Source organism: Camelus ferus, chromosome 9 (assembly GCF_009834535.1).
Source record: "Camelus ferus isolate YT-003-E chromosome 9, BCGSAC_Cfer_1.0, whole genome shotgun sequence".
Lineage (NCBI taxonomy): Eukaryota > Metazoa > Chordata > Mammalia > Artiodactyla > Camelidae > Camelus > Camelus ferus.
The window spans coordinates 46,519,565-46,533,532 of NC_045704.1; the positions used below are offsets into that span (position 1 = coordinate 46,519,565).

A 13,968-nucleotide genomic window follows, 5' to 3' on the forward strand; every position below is an offset into this window, starting at 1 on the left:
TCATTTTGTGCTCCATTATTTTTTTTCCATTCATTTGCTGAACAATCATCTTCTGAAACACCCCGCTTCTGCAGTGGTATCAACTGGCGTGATACCAAAAAGATGTAAATGATTTAATTGAATTAGCTTAATTAGGTAAATTAACAGTTAAGCATATCACACACAAGCTTGTTCTGTTTGTACTACGTTACAGAGATAATTTAGTGTGGAGGAGAATGGGCATGACCAAAATTCCAATGCATTGAGCCAGATGAGCTGGCAAAGGAGAAAATACAAAGATAATAGTCACTGAAATTAAATCTGGGTAAATAATTTATGTGCTGGATTCATTAGGCCCTTTGAGTTGTAGAAACAACCAGTTGATCATCAATGAACATGCAAAAAACACCGCTACGGAGCAAAAGTGTGAAGACAGCCAAAGTGTTTCTGACCTTCCCAGAAGCATATCCCCAGGAAAATGTCAACATTCCTTGGTAATTCAGACAAATGGAGGCAACGAAAGTCTGTCTAGCTAGCCAAAAATCTGTATGAAAGCAGAAAGAAACAAAAAAGCCACAGTTTGATTGTTCTCAAGTACATACAGATGAAGTAAAATAAAACAGGGCATGTCAACCATTGGGCGCTATTGACATCTTTGTTGCGGGTGGGGAGACTGTCCATGCATTGTCGGTGCTTAGCAGCATCTCTGGAGTCTACCCACTAGACTCCAGTAGCACCCCTCTGCCCCTAGCTGTGACAGCCAAAATGTTTCCAGACATTGCCGTATGTCCCCTGGGTAGGGGACCACAGCCACCCACGTTGAGAACCACTGAAATAAAACCATTGAACACTCTCTAATCTAGGTCTCTAGGAACACTGCTTTAGTGAGTTATTCACAAAGAATCGTAACATTCATAGCACTTACATAGGATGTTATACAAAATTTGAAGCACATGTATTTGAAACATCCTGTTCTTTCTCATCCACCCATTCGTTCATCCATTTGGCAAGCAAGTATTTAGCTCTGAGCAGAAAGTGTCAGTGGATATAAGGTATCAACACTTTCACGGGCAAGGAGCAGCCAGCAGACCTGTCAATGGCGAATCACACAGCACAGAGTAAGATGTGGGAGGCAGAGGGAACTGGGTCTGTATGAGAACCCCTCAGCCTTGGGTAACTTGCTTTTAGCTTTGTGTGGCAGAATACAAGGCCAGAAAAGGAGGGCAGGTACCACTACCATCATCGAAAGTTGGCTAAAATGCTAACTGACCTGATGGCAATGTGAGAATTGGAAGGCTTTAGGCAACATGTGGCCAGCACTGACTGTTGGAAAGAGCAAAGGTTTTCAAGTCACACCCACACAGGTTAAATCCTGACTTTGCTGCTCACCAGTTGAGTTCCCTAGGCGAGGTACAGATTTCTGAGCCTTGTGTCCTTGTCTAGAAGGTGGAAATAATAATAGTTACCTCACTGCAAACCTTAAGTGAGACAGCCTATATAAAGGACCTGGTGTAGTATCTGCCCTATGAAAGTCACCCAGTGATTATCGGTTCTTCCCTTCATTAGCTAGTCCGTCCCACTGAGATTTTTCTCGTGAAGAATGCAGTGGAGAGTATACATTTATGAGGTTTGTGTTACTCACCATCTGGGTTGTATTCTTGAACTTTGCTGAAGTTGTCCAAATCTTGCCACTGGATGTTGTTTACTCTAAAGCAAAGTGTTTAAATCCCTTAAATTGGTAACGTCAGTTTGACGTTCATGTTAATCTTCCGTGAGATTTTAGGATCTGGAATCTGTAGGTGGCTCTCACAACCACGTCCACGGACCTGGAGCCACATATGGCCGTTATGACATGGGCATCAGGGAGAACACAGAAAAGCACCCATTGGAAAAAGTGCTCATTTTCTATACAGAGGAATTAAAGAGTTTTGCTAAGCACGTTTCTGGCAACATGTCTTGAATGCCAGTCTGTTCATTCTGTTGGAAAAGAGCAGTAACCAAACAGAGGAGGAGGGAGACCTGTTTTGCATTTGGAAATACCAACAAAACCACATTCCCAGATCCTTCTGCTAATTTATCGCTAACATACACTGGGCTTAGTGTATATAATGGAATGCAGGGCTAAGCTGTCTTATTTGGGATCTGACATGTCTCTTTTTCTCTTATGCACACACTCCACAGTGACACATCTATAAATGAAGAGGACATTTCCAAGAACACGTTTCATTGTCATTAACGTACATGCAGAATGTGCTAAACGCCTTGGACAAAGATGTCCTCTTCCCCCACCCCCGCCCTTCGCTGGGTGCTTCCTTCCCATCCTGCCCTGTGAGAATGGGCTTCCCTTTCCTGGTGACTAAGCCAGGGGAGCCTCTGGCAGTGAAGGCTTTTGGGTGGTGAGTCTCTGACCCCAGTCATCCCTAAAGGCGTTTGACATCCCTCCCTGTTTCACTGGCCACCAGCTGCTGCTAATGAGGAAATCAGAATCAGCGTTAATCCTTTCCATACCCAGGTTCTTATTCTCAGAAGTTTAACTTGTATGTGTTATGGCTTTAATAGCATAACAAGTTTGGGTTGACCTAAGAGGGAAATGGTAAATTCTCAGTGGCCTCAGGTTCTAGAAAGTTCTAGAAGAAATGGTCAGCTGCTGTGCTACGTCTCTGCCCCATCACCCATTCTTCCTGCCTCACACCAGTCTTTTCTTTTCTCTTTTTTTAAAAAAGCTTTATTTTGAAATCTTTTTAGACTTCATAGAAAAGTTATGAAAGTAGTTCTGAGGGTTTCCAGATAGTCTTTACCCAGCTTCCCCTAATGTTAACATCATACATAACCATAGTACATTTATCAAAACTAAGAAGTTATTATCAGTACAGAATTGTTAACTAAGCTGAAGCCTTTTTTGGCTTTCACCCATTTTTCCACTCATGTTCTCTTTTGGGTCCAGGATCCAATTCAGGATCCCACGTGTTTAATTGTCATGCCTCCTCTGTCTCTTCCAATCTGTGACAGCTCCTCAGTCCTCCTTTGTCCTTCATGACTTTGACAGTTTTGAAAACTACTGGCCAGTGATTTCATAGAACATCCCTCTGTTACTGTGCGTCTCAGGTTTCGTCATGGGTAGATTGAGGGTATACGTCTTGTGTAAGACAACCCAGGTGTGATGCGCTCTTCTCCATGTGTCTTACCGGGGGTACCCGACGTTTATCTGTCTTATTACTGATGTTAACTTTGGTTACTTGGTTAAGATGGTGTCTGCTGAGAGTTCTTACCATAGACTGACTATTTTCCCTTTATAATTAGTAAATATCTTGGAGTAAATACCTTGAGACTATGCAAATGCCCTGCTTCTCCTCAAACTTCTGTTGGTTAGTTTTCACATCCCTGGAAGCACAGCCTCTGCCGGCAACAATGACCACTGTGGTGTTCTAATAGCAATTTTCTACTCCTCTCATTCCCAAGACCTTTTGCCCAGCTCTCCACAGAAGGTGTGTCCTTGCCTTGTAGGATTTTACGTCGCCTTACACCCTGGTCCCTAAATGGGGCTGTGTGGACAATTTTTAACACATTGATTGCCATGGCACCCAAATCTCAGTGACAGTTGTGTTCCCTCAGGGGCACTCGATGCACAGTGGACAAACAATGTGTTAAAATGGAAAGAAAGAAGAGGAAAAAAATGACAAAGACGTAAAAGCGCCCAGACTGATTCTAGTGCAGGCTCACCATGTGACTTTAAACAAGTCACTGTCCTTCTTTGGGCTTCAGTTTTCTCTTCTCAAAATCCCTTCTCTACACCCCTTCCAGCTTTTCAAATGCAACAATTCTATGACAGAAGGTCGATTGTGACAGAATCTGCAGTTGGTATCACCAAACCGCTCAACAGTAAGATGAACACAGGGCGGCACCAGCCATAGACAGGGGAATTCAAGGAGAAGGGGAGGAAATGGTCCATGAATCTTTTACAAGCACTAGTGATACTGACATTAATAATACTTTCCACACCAAGAAACCCATTGGAGGGGAATGCTAAGGTTTGGGAAGGAGGCAGCCCCATTCGGGATGAGGTCTTTTATCTCTGCCTGGCCCTTGAAACAGATGAATCAGCCCTTTCTCCCCAGATTGAAGAATCCATAGTGTGTGTTTCCACTGTCAGTTTCATTACTTTGCATCAGGCTTAATATCCATTTAAGGCTTAATGGTTGCAGAATTACACTGGATGTAAAATATAGTTTTTAATGGGAGAGTTTGAGAGCTCAAGTTTTACCCTTATCCTCCCTATAAAGCTCACAAAATACCCAGACCTCAAGACCAAAAAATTATCTTAATCTCTTATAAGCTAAGTCTGTTTCTCTGATTTCCAACCCATAGCCAATTTATGCTGGTATTTTAAGTATACAAGTAGAGACTGCAGTTTATTTTGCCTATTTTTTTAGACACATCAGACGATCATTTAAAAATAAAAAGACTTAGGGAGAAACACTTGTCACTCTAAAAGTGAGAGTTGGCTCCCAGAGTTAACCACGAATGCCAAAGGGGACAGGACACCCAGGAGTTGATCATAGCCAGTCATCTCTGTTACAGAGAGATAGGACTCCAGAGATAAGGAAAATCAAAATTAGTCCCCTCCTCTTTTTATTTGAGCCAGTGCTTGTTAAATTCCTTTCACCCAACTAGTCTTTTCTCAGTTCTGCTAGCAAATAGGGGAAGGCATCAGTTTTAAGATTTTAATTCTTAATTCCCCGTTTTTAGTAAGGAACCTGGGAAATTTCATTATAAAAGTACTTTCTGTAAATATAATTTGGAAGATCACAGGGCAAGTGAGGATGGGAAAATAAGTAGCCAATTTGTAACACATTATTGTGAAGATTCTGTATTACTAATTCAACTGTGAGCTTCTTCTCTTACAGACAGGGGCACATATCTGTTAGTCCCTTCTCTATCTCTGATGCCAAGCATGGTATCTGGCATGTGGTAGTTTCTCAATAAATCCCTGGTATGTGAGTATATGGCTGATTACAGAAAGTACATCTGCATGAGTTGCATCCTAAGCTCTGGTCTCTTTCATGTACTTTTGAGGTGATGGTTGTCAGTGGGAGGTGATCTAACAGGAATAATTGCACAGGGCAGTCTATACCTTATATCTATATAATACTTTACAACACCATTTATCAAAATGTATTTTTTGTAAAGTTAATAGATATTATTCAGCAAAAAAGCTCTGTCATCGAAGTTTAAATGGTGAAGGTTAAGCAGTGTTTTTTTTTTTTAATACTACAGGACTTATCACAGCCTTTGATGCTTCAAGTGGGTGTTGGGACTTACCAGGAGAGCCTTGAACCATTAGACTTCTGAATATTTTTTTCTTTCTTGTAGCATCTTTCATGTAGTTATCAAATGAACACACTTGAGAAACACTGATAGTATACAGAACATTTGGGTAAATTATCCTAGAATATTTGTTTTCTGCCCTTTCTGTATTTGACTTTGGACTGGTTACTTGTGTGTGAATCAAATGTATAACATGAAAAATTGAATGAATGAGTGAGTGAATGAATGGGACTAGTGGCTACATCAGAATAGTATGTTATATACATGCTGTAGGGATTAACATCATGATTATCAGTATCTAAGAGAGTTGTTGAGATTTCCCCAAACCATAAATCTTCTCACACATAAGACTTTTTTTTTTTTTTGCCATTCCCATTGTCCCTCTCCCTCACTATAAAACTACTCAATACATTTTGCTAATTGCAATAGCTTTTATAATAGTCTTTCCACATCCAGTCATGCCTCCCTTGAATCCGTCATGCTGGGGCCTGACATGTCCACATGTCAGCCAGTTATTCACATGGCGGTCCTCAGCTTGGGGCCTGGGGCCACTGCCCACGTGGCCCCCACTCACCCACCAGCCTGGTCTCTCCTTTCTACATGGGTCACATTTCACACCAGCCAGCCTCCCCCACTTTCCTGAGGACACGTGGAAACTTCTCCCTCCCATGCTGCTTTCTGGGTTATTTCCTCTGTCTGGAAGGCCTGGGGAATTCCACAGCATTTATGCAAAGGGCCTCTTGAAATATTACCTATTTTTTCGTTTTCATTTCAAACCACCTCCTTCATGAGACTGTCTGGGGTCCTGCTATTTTCTGAACCTCCTTGGCATTCTCTCGCATCACTCATAATTACCTAGCTTTCAACTTGTTCTGTTGGCCTCCTTTCTACCCCAGCCCACCCCACCCCCACCATGCACACACTGAATTGTAAACTCCTGCAAGATAGCATTTTATTCTTTTCAATACCTAGCATAGCTCCTTGCACACAGTAGGTCCTCAGCTAATATTGGGTGAGTTGAGCACTTCTTTTAAGATCCGTAAGTGCATCCGTGTGATGACTTTTCAATAGAGCAGCAAAGAGAATCACAGGTCTTGCCCTAAGAAAGCTGAAGTTCCAAATGAGAAGCCCCAATTATCTTCTAGAATTTAGAAGTATAAAATTTACTAATAGGCTATCTTGCAGAAGTTCATTTGTAAGTCTGCTGTTGGGAACTTGGGTTAAACTCTCCCTTGGAAACAGGATTCTGCACACAGTTGTGTCTCCCAGCCAGCCGGAGAAGCCTATTTAACTCATAATGTGCCTAAAGTCCGACACTAATAGCAGCCCCAGGGGTTCAGCGGCCTCTCCTCTCAGGCCGTTGCCAGTCTGAACACTGCAGGCCTTGCCCTGAGGCGACGCGTGAGTCATGGAGGGAGTGGGGTGGGGGCACAGTCTCCAGCAGCCGCGGATGAAGGAGGAGAAGGGAGGAGGAGGGGAGGACAGGTCTACTGCGTGCAGGAAGGAGGAAAACAAGAGGAAAGTGGCCATGGGAAACGGCACCGGAGCAGCCTGTGTGTGAGGGGTGCAGCACGAGCCAAGGACATGGGACTTTCAGGGATAAGTACATTCTCTGACATTCATTTCTGTTAAAAAGTCTTTGGAAGGCTGCCTGCCTAAGCCTGTCTCAGAGGTTTTGACTGTGCTTCCTTCAGTTTTTCACCCCAACAAGAATATTAACAAAGAAACCAAGGAAAGACTTATTTCAACACATGGAGGCAATGACTATGATACTGACTCGAGGCCACAAACTTAGATGCCTCAGGGGCCAGGGCCCGAGGACATGCCTGCTGCAGGACGGAGTAAGGACACTGGGGTCTGTGGCACCTGCAGACACGTGCTCTGTCTGAAGGAAGCAGCTCCGCCTTTGCTTCAGTCAGGTGCTCACCCTGCGTGCAAAATACTCAACTTTTTCAAGAGACACCACCAACCCAAATTTTCCTGTACTACTCCCTGAATTTTATATGTTGACAGTTAATTTTAAAAATGTTAAACATTCTATAAGGCAGTCTCTGTGCTTTTCTGTGTGGTGGGCAACAGGAAACCAAAAGCATGGCATCTTGCCCTCGAGGTGCTAGCTCCCAGTTCTAGAGCTGCCACTGTAAGCCTGAGCAAGTCACTCACTATTTCTATGCCTTAGTGTCCCCATCACCAAAAAGATACCCACCCCACATGTGTCGTTACAGGAATGAGCTGGGATCATACTTGTGCAGAGCACATAATTTTGCACTCAGTGCCTGGTAACCATTGCAGTCATTCTTTGTAATACCATTAGCATCGTCAGAGGATGCAGATTCTCCTGTTTGGTTCTTCTATCCACCAGCTTTTTTCCCTTCATATCACACTGGGCCAGGAGCAAGAGCTAGGTTAGTACCCACCTGTACTGAGGGTACAAACTAGAGAAACAGCTCCTTGAAATGAGAGGTACAAGTATGTTCCATTGGTTGAGATTTCCTACCACTTCTTCTCCAGGGCTTAGTGGTCCCCAGACCAAAGGGAACTATTTTTCCTTGTTTCTGGGTGTATTCAGCATTAACGATTCAGCCACAACATGTCTTCTCCATGCTCAGATACATCACTGGGCTCTCCAGGGAACAAGAAGCTTTTAAAGGGCAAAGCTTGTTCTGTCTTGCTGTCTGCATTGCCTGGCTTGGCACTGTAAACAAAAAGATACTTAATGAGTTGCTTTTTCAGTAAGGAAACTACTCATTTGGGGTGAAATATTCATCTAGGCTGATGAATTAACATTTTCATTCCACTGTAGCTTACTTTGACCAAATGAATGAATCCCTGTACTGAATGCAGGGGAAGAGCTATTTAAACGCACAGCGGGAATCTCTTGCACAAAGCCATGTGGAAATGAATGGGGAGAGAGCCAACCTTTTTGGGGAATCCCTGGGGCTCGTGTCTGAAAAGTTTGCTCCAGTCTGGCAGATGAGGACCACTCTAGTTGTCTTGGCTGGAATTTGATGCTGCGCGTGGCCCTCTCCCAAGGGACAGTTTGGATAACACATGGGCCCCATGCAAGGCCATACTTGTCTCCCTTTCCAAGCAGGAACTGAGCTGTTTTTCAGACACCAACACACAGCAGCATCTAAGCCCTGAAGCCTGACCCTCTGGGCCACCCAGTGGGAATGTCAAGGCCACTGCTGCCCTGACTTCAAGCCTAAAGGGCCCCGAGGTCAGCTAGTTGGAAACCAGATTTCCAGAGCTCTGTCCGGCTTGTGCTTTTCTCATTCCCCAAGGAGGGACTATTCCCAGCCCAGAGGCTTCCAGACCACAGCTCTTCCAGATGCGGTGATTCTGACTTGCCCTTATTTCTTGGCCAGACTCACTGGGGATGAAAAGAAGGGCAGATGTGTCGATGAAGAACCAGTAGCAGCTGCATCTGCCGCTGGTTAGAGTTATTGGCATCCACATCCCTTCTCCTGTCCTCAAGACCTCAAGACACTGACAGGGACTCGGGCTGGTCCTGGGTGGTTTCCTCCGCCCGAGTTTGCCCTCTCTAGTCAGTTCTGCTCCAAGACTGCTGCCTCCATATAGACATTTTTATGGTGGATGCGATAGACTTCTCTTTCCTCTGCATCTGCTCTGATATCACTTAATGCTGAAATGCCTACAGGGAACTTGGAATGAACAACAGCCTCTTCGGTCCCAGGCCAAATCCCTCCACCCAAGCAGAAAAAGCTTCTGCAACCAGACCTTCCTCCCCACCCCCACCCCTGACAACCTTCCACTCCCATCCTTGGCTGCCTCCCCAGTGACCCAAGCCTCCAGCTTCCATCAGAGGAAGGAGTAGGTGTGCTTCCCTCAACTGCTGTTTGCTTTCCCCCAGCCGGTGGGAATCAGAGGTTGGGGTAGGAATTGATAAAAGTGAGCATTTTGCCATAAAAGGAATCTAAGAGGGCAATGGAAGGCCATCCGTGCGATTCCCCAGGCTGTCTGTCTTTGAAAAGGAAGATATGGCCAAACCTACAGAACTTGCTGCCTCTGGAGTTTACTCTTTATTTCACTCTAGTGCAGCACGTCCTTGTGTATGAATTAAAGATTAAAGGCAACTTAACCTGCATTTTGCTAGATCTCTATATACAGGAGAGGAAAGGAGGGAGGGAGGGATTGCGTTTGGCGTGATCTCCGGTTCTGACACCAGACTTGGAGATGGGAGACTAAAGGTGGGGAGGTCAGGGGTCTCCCCCTGATCCTGCCCTCCTTCATGTGACGACCTCGGGCAAGTCATTGAACTGGTCTCTGCCTCCACTTCTTCAGCCATAGACTGAGTGTCATGATACCTACTTGGACTCCTGATATGTCCTCTGCCGTATCTCTGGGTCACAGAGTGGTGGTGACATCATAATAGCCCTGGTCATTTAACACAGGACACAAGGGACGAATCAGATTTCAGCAGAAAATCAGCACTTGGGCCCCTCTCTCATTTGGAAAATCATCCAATTTTGGGTGGTTCACAGCTGAACTGTAACCCCATCCGCTTCTAGTCACCAAGGCGAGGCGCTACCTTTGCAGTCCCTTAGACCAGGGTTTCTAACCTCAGCACAACTGACATGTAGGCTCGGTCGTTCTTTGTGTTGGGGGTGGGGGGTGCTGTCCCCATGCGTTGTTGGATATTTACCAGCATCCCTGGCCTCTACTAGCTAGATGCCTATAGCACCCCCAAGTTGTGACAACCAGAAGTGTTTGAAACATTGCCAGATACCTGCTGCAGGACAAAATCCCCCTCTGTGGAAAACCACTGCCTTAGAATCAACCATTCTTGCTGGAAGCATCACCAAAACCCATGGTCCAAATAATTGTTACTATAAGAAACTGAAACACAAATGCACAGGCTAATTCCGCACCTTAGTCAGGAGCTGGAATGTGTCAGACAATAGAAATCAGTCCCAGTGAAAGTTCAAGAAGCTAAGACCGTGAGAAGAAAATATTCCTGAGCCGTTCTCTGCTATTTTTCAGACATTCTTCGTGCCACTAATATCCTGCTAGTGCAAATCTGGCCCATTGACCTGATAAAGACCACCCTACAGCCCTAGACTTGTAGTAAGGTCTGCGGGGCACTCAGGGGTTTTCAGGCACAGGCAGGATGGGAGCAGGAAAGTAGTTACCAGATGCCTATGGGCTAGGTGTGCCCATTTGGCTCTGAATCTGTAGTTAAGTGTCTATGTAACAAGTGTTCAACAGAATGTATTGCATTCCGTGTGAATGTATGAGCCTGGAGCAGCTGTACTGAGCTATCAGTAGCTGCCAAAAGGGATACGTACTTAAGGATGAGACGTCTTAAATATCAAACAGCAAAATGGCAGGAACAGACCTTAAGTGTTGACATTATTTTCTGTGGTCATCTGAAATTATCTTCAGGTCCAGCAAGGTTGCAGCTGGTCCTGCTTTGACTGTAATTCTGTGCTAGCTCCTCTGGCTGCAGAGAACCCCAAGGATGGGTTTTGTAGACAGGTATAGTGGTACCTCCATCGTTTACCAAGGATCCAAGAACCCATGTGGCCAAGAAATTCTATATCCCAAACCAGAATCCCTAGCGATGTGTTAGTACAGAAAGAAACAGCTCTTGGTACCTATAGGGGTTGGGTTGACTCTGGGAGGGAGGAATTACTTCAGGGCGCTCTTTGCAACAGACTCTCACCAAGGCATCTGGCAGGGCATCCTGGGGCCAGCTTTCCAGTCCAGATGTTTTCGCTCCACTGCCTCCTCCTAGAGGAAAAGGAATGTGCATCCCCTCCACCCACTCCCCGTGTTCATGTGCCCCTGAGGGCATCCACGCTGGAAGCCTCTTGGAAACCACATTCCTAGGAGGAACTGTTTGTGTGGCACTTTCCAACCTCCCCTGGAGCCAAGAAAAGATTTACATTTTGCTGTTGGTGTGCAACAGGTCCCAGTCATTTCCTCTCCTTTCAAGAAGATTCTGAGTGAACATAAATCTCACCCCAGCTCTGACAGCCTCCAGTCATCTGTTTACCAAAATAAACTTTAAGCATACATTGAAAAATAATTCCTAGTGAAATATGCATCCCCATGGCATTCAAGTCTGGTATTTAATGTCTTTTTTATGGTTAATAATGCATCAAAAGCATCCCAGGCTGAAGCTGTCATTACATCACATACATGATGTGCGGGGCCCATTTCAATGACTAAAAAACTCGGAGTCAGTTTTTATTTTTTTTAAAGAAAATACCAATGTATAATTACAGTGGCCTGTTTCCCTCTCTCTGTATTTCTTTTTAATAAATCTGCTGCTTGATGAGATCAATCCACTGAAAATACCTGGAGAGAGGTTCTTTGCTTTATACAGATAAAGAAACATGCTCTATAAACAACTCCAAAATCCCCTCATTAGAACCAGGTTCTATTTGGAGAGCACCCTAGTCTTCTTTTTTTTTTTTTTTTATGTTGCTTTATTTAAAAAAAAAATTATCCAGGATTATATAAAGGAGTACAGTTAAGCCTCGTCCTTCCTGATAGACAGAGAAAAATAGAATATTTGAATCAAAACATTGGCTTTCACTTCAATTCTGGCTCCCTAAAGTGAAAAAAAATTCAGGAAAGCTCCATTTGCCTTCTGTTAATTGCAAAGTGAACATTACTCTAAAAGTCCTTCCTTATTTCCTATCTGTTTGACCACTAATGCTGAGAACAGCATGCATGAGAGGAAAGATGAGGGTTGAAAGTTTCCTTCCTGAGTTAGCTAGAGGCTCCTACCGCCCTCGAAGTGCAGGAGCCCCAGGTCCCTTCACAGCCATCTGCAATGACCACAGTCATGCCGGGAGTGATTTCTTTACCACGGCGGACCATTCCTGCATGGCCTGAGGATGATGCGACTCTGTGGGAGCAGACAGCTCATAGCTGCTGGGGCACTGGGCAGTATCTGCTGACTCTGATTCGTGGCTCCGAGGACCAAGTGAGATAATTAGATAATGTATGAAAAGTACTTAGGATGGGCGTGTATCTGGGAGAAACTCAGAAAATGGCAACAGTTAGGATTTGGAGGAGTAGTGGAGTGAGAAACTAATAGCATAGCTGTGGGCTCAAGTGATCTGGGTGGGACGTTCCCTGGGCTCAGAGACTTAGTTTCTTAAGTGTAAACGGGGCTGGGAGTGGGGGTGGCAGTAGTTGCTCGGGGAGTTTTCCTGAGCAAACTGGCCACCTTTTCTGAAAATGCACGCTCCATCTTTTTTCTGCCCTTCCTTACTCGGCTCCAATCAGCCTGCCCCCCAGGTGGACTATATGCACACACATGTACGTACACATACACACTCACATATGCACACGTGTGCATGCATAGACATATTCTGCATCACAGCCTTTGCAAGCTCCTGGTTCTTTGGTCCAGCCTGGTTTTATCTGTCTTTGTGTCCCCTTAATCTACTAACATGTGAAATACAGATTAAGAATCACTTTTCTTTCATTAACCTCCCAGTTAAATGTTTTCACCACAAAAAAAGAAATGGTAATTAGGTAACATGATGGAGGTGTCAGATGAGCCTAGGTGGTAATCATTTTGTGATATAGATTACATATCAAGTCAGCACGATGTATCCCTTAAACTTATAGAGTATGTCAGTTATATCTCAGAAAAGCTTGAGGGAAATGAGAATAATAGTACCTAACTTACTCTCTTAAACTGTTACTATGATGATGAAAATGAAATAGGATGTATAAAGTCTAAGTACTCGATGGATGGTAGCTATGAACAATAACACCTCCAACAGCGATGCCTGTAATTAGCCCTGTAATTTGCAGACACTTCGGCAATGTGATTTAATAGGTGCTTGGCTAATGATTTACTAATGATGGAGGATTTGGACCCACTACCCTAAGTTTGAGCCAAGATTCATCCTAGGAGATCTGAAGAGTTTTTCTTCCTCGGCAAACACATGTTTCAGGAAGTAGAGAAAGAGCTGAAGGATGGCTTCTTTCACAGCTTGCAGGTCTTAACGTTTTGATGGCTAGCTCTGGGCAACCACTATAAACCACGGAATATAGGCTGAACAAGCCTTCTTTTGCACCTGATGGGGGGGCCCTCTGTCCAGAGACTAAATGCTGGCTTTGTCCAAGGTCAAGCTGAGAGCCTGGGAAGGATTGGGGCTACCCTCAGGTGGTGGTAGCATCTCCCCAGCCATTGAGCCTGGCTTCTTGACTGCTACCACCTGGCAGAGCGCTTCTGAGACTGAATCCTGAGAGCTCCCCCTGGGGCAGGAAGCGTTTCTGTTTTTTCCTTTTCTTGGTGCTTTTTGAAGATCTGAATTGTGGAGTCCCCAAAGGGACTCCTGCTCCCTTAAAACTCCTTATAGGAGTTTTTCTTCCATCTTTGCCTGGAAAAGAACGTCCCAGAATCCAAAGTCAAAGCAGCAGTGACTCGGCAGCACCAGTGCCGAGACGCCTCAAGCCGTCTGTCCATTTGGCTGCGCCCCCTCACCCCTTCTTCACCCTCCCTGTGACTCTAGCTCTGGGCCCCCTCCCAGAGCTGACAGCCTCACAATCTGGAGAGGAGCGCTGTGAGCTCTCCCTTTCAGAGGCGGTTTAAGAAGTTACCATTTGGATGTATTCGCCACCAGCTCCCTTTCAGTTCCCCAGCGGCCCCCGCCCTCCTGGTTCAGAGCCTTT

General features: G+C 44.8%; 1 long non-coding RNA gene across 1 annotated transcript; it reads left to right on the top strand.

Annotated features, from left to right (window-relative positions):
* Positions 1 to 2,969: 2,969 nt before the first annotated feature.
* On the top strand, positions 2,970 to 13,217 carry LOC116665795. Its single transcript, XR_004322485.1, has 3 exons — positions 2,970 to 2,981; positions 9,133 to 9,216; positions 13,205 to 13,217. It is a non-coding gene; the product is annotated as an uncharacterized LOC116665795 (long non-coding RNA).
* Positions 13,218 to 13,968: the final 751 nt, after the last annotated feature.